The following is a 3,475-nucleotide window of genomic DNA, read 5'->3' as shown; positions in this document are numbered from 1 at the left end:
TCCATGAACAGAAAAGCATAAAGAGTTTCAGATGTTTGATATTGTTTATTTTTTCTGAATTTAGAGACCACTTAGATGGTTGGAGGGAAAAAGAGCCATGGAAACTTATTCCCTTTCATTTGTCCTCTGTTTCTTGTGGTTACTGTGTACATTAAGGAAGCCCCCTGCTTTCTCATTTGAATATTAGAGTATTTTACAGCACAAATTTAAATTATTTATGCACACGTAAGCAAAAATTATTGAAAAGCGGGCAAAATAAAATTAAGAGAAAGCAGATGGTGGGCAAACATGAAGTGCTGTTAGATGATTTTTCTTTACTCTTACTCTACTATTTTCAAGTATTTTATTTTTCCTTCTCAACATGTTGAAAACCTGGAATTCTGAAACTCGGTAGTAAAACATTCTATGAAGAAATTAGAAAAGAAACTTTGCCTTCCTTCTCTTACTGCCTTGCCTCCTTGTGTGTGTTAACATATATTACATAAATATTTGTTTGTAATAGTTTAATGAAAGGATGAAGGATTTAGTAAGGGTATCTGATTTCAAAATGAAGCTCTCACATTTTACATTACTTAGGCTTGCAAGAATTACAGTAAAGCAGACATAAGGATGTAAAGCATACAAAATCTCAGCTTGTGGCATCACTCTTCTGCTTTTCAGAAGTTAATTGCAAATTCTACTTACTTGAAAATGTATTAATGTCATTTGTTCTGGAAAAGCAATGCTATGAGAGGGTGAAGTTCTTCTTGGTGTATTTACATTTTTCTATAGCAAACAGAAGCACTGAATAAAATAAACTCCTTCAGAGTAGCTGGTAATCTGGGAATCTGATTCTTCAGCTACAAAATGTACTCAACTATTTCCCTCTGAAGGAATGGTCATAGCTGATCACTGAAGATCAGAACACAGGTCACCTCATAGTATGGTGACTTGTCCAGATAGAAAAGAACCACTGCAAACTGAATTGAATACAGGGTTTCTAAGGACAGGGTTATATCAAGACTTATTTAGTGGCATTGCTTCAAATATTTTTTTCACAGATGGGATACCCCATTATTTATTATGACTAGAATGGAGCTGCTGTTTTAGTATATTTCCCAATATGAGAGCCAGGGAATAATCTTGGAAAAGATGTATACTTGTTTGAGGTTTGTTAGTTTGGAAGAGCCTTGTCCTCCTGTAAACCCACTAGCAAAGGATTTTGATGGAACAGGCTTGTATGAATCAGCATGTCTTTCAGTAGGTGTAAGATTAATTAACGTGTTTTCTCTTGATAAAACAGAAGCATTCAAGTATCCTGTGGCAGCTAGACAGTTTGTAAAGTTGGGTTAAAGGCAATATTGACACCTGAAGTAGTCATTACAGACTGTTTTTGCAGTCAGTGGAGAGAAATGAGGACTTTCTGGGTGCAGTTGATCTGATCAATTTATGAAGGCTCCTCCTATTTTATTCCACTGGCCCATAACGTCAGGGGCAGATAAGACTGTACCTTCCCAGTGGTGTTCCTCTATATTTTATTGCCATGAGACAGATAGAAACAGAAGGGCAGTTTGACAGAATGGAAACAAAGGTGTGTCCATGTAGAAAAAATGGCAACCACTGACATTCATCAGTGTTTATGGATTCCAAATCCTGGGGATGTGAGCACAGTGAAATGGTGGGTGGTGTGTTTCAGCAGTGATGACAGTGATGTGAAAGATGAGCCACTTTCGAGATGGCCATGCAGAATCTGATGGTATGCAGGTTCTTGTTCAGTGCTGGCCAAAATGCATAGCTAATGGTGATGACTGAGTTGAAAAATAATGTTTTGAAGCTGGAAATGAGCTCTCTCAAATAGAGTGATTGTCATAGTTTCCATGGAAATAAATAGGAGGCATTACTTTCGGAATAACCTACATAGATGTCCCCTTTAGGACAGGTTTAATTAGATGTTATGGACTGCTGACTCTTAGCTAGACTTCAATTGACTCTATGTTGAACTGGTTTTGCTTGTTCTAACTAGGTTTTTGAATCATCTTACCTAAGTAACTTGAGATAAGCAAGTGCATTCTTCTCCTGATAACGATAAATGTAAATACCCACATACAGATTTTAACCAAATCTCTTAACATCTATGTAACAGACTCTACCTTCTGTAAGCTGATGTTTATTTCTTTCCATATACAAAGAGCTTATGCATTTGTGTTACTAATGAGCATCCATTCATGACCAGAAGTAGCTGGGAACAAAAGCTGCTTGTTCAAGGCTGTGCATAGGTAACATTTACAGCCTAATATAGGTGCATTTGTATGCTAGACTCAGGAAATAAAATTATATATGTACACATTGAGGATGAAGTGTTGCTTAATATTTTATTTATAGTAAATTGCATGAAATATTTATTTGTATTTTTGCTGCAGTTCTCAGGTTTTGGTTCTGCCTTATATCTGCTCCAGTGCTAAACATACAGAATGCTTTGCTCTCTTATCTATCTGAAAAAGAGCTTGTTTGACTGATTTGCTTAGCAAAGATCTCATTCGCTGTAAAGGTAAGTAGCAAAGTAGAAAAAAGTCAGATTGTTTTTCTTCTTTCATTGATACGATGGACTATTAAACAGTACAGTTCAATATTGTACTCTGAGCAGACTCTCTGGGACAGAGGTAATCTGCTTTGTCTTGCCTTCAAGTTCATTTACAGTCTGTGTTTTTAAAATGGTGTGTGAAAGCAGTGTGTGTATATGTCTTAGATTTACATATGCTTATACATTTGTTAATAGTGCTATGGCTGACTACTCCAGCAGTTTCCTGTGAAGTGTTGACAGTGAGAAGACCTTTGTTTACTTGTGGAGGAAATATTCCATCGTCAGTAAATTCCATGGACGTGGTACTCACAGTCACCTATCAACTTTATGCGTTACTGACCTCCACAGGCATTTTAGGGGAAGGCACAGCAGGAAAAGAGATGAAGGTCAGTACAGTTATTCCTTTTGCAGATGTAATGTGTGTTTAGACATTTACTTTCACCGTTCTTAAATGTAAGGTTTGGTAGCAATTCCTGGGAAATTTATCTACTCCTTCTAATTTGTTTCTTGCTTATTTTGCCCTAACGGTCAGTGCAAAGGGACACTATCAAGGTCCATTTGGTCCATGTCACGCTGCACTTCAAAATCCAAGGGCATCCGTGATTATCTCAAAGTTTTCTGGGTACTGCTATGTTCAGATAAAGAAATTATTGTGTGATGTGTGTTATTCTTGCTCATTGCCTCATGCAGTTTTGTCAGCATATGTGAAACCCATGTTTGGAGATTTGATGAAATACTGAGAATTGAATCCCTTCTTGCCCCCCCCCAAAATCAACAGCTGGAATTACTGTGTACTTCCTACGTTGTATATAATTTGTGAATAATTAAGGAAATTATTAACAATTAAGAAAATTAAGCAAAAAGCTTGTTAACACGCTTCTCTTCATCTACTGAATAGAAAAAAGCACTGCCTCT

The sequence above is a fragment of the Excalfactoria chinensis genome, chromosome 7, assembly GCF_039878825.1.
Source record: "Excalfactoria chinensis isolate bCotChi1 chromosome 7, bCotChi1.hap2, whole genome shotgun sequence".
Classification (NCBI taxonomy): domain Eukaryota; kingdom Metazoa; phylum Chordata; class Aves; order Galliformes; family Phasianidae; genus Excalfactoria; species Excalfactoria chinensis.
The sequence above is the reverse complement of the archived record's forward strand: the minus strand, read 5'-3'. Positions refer to the sequence as shown.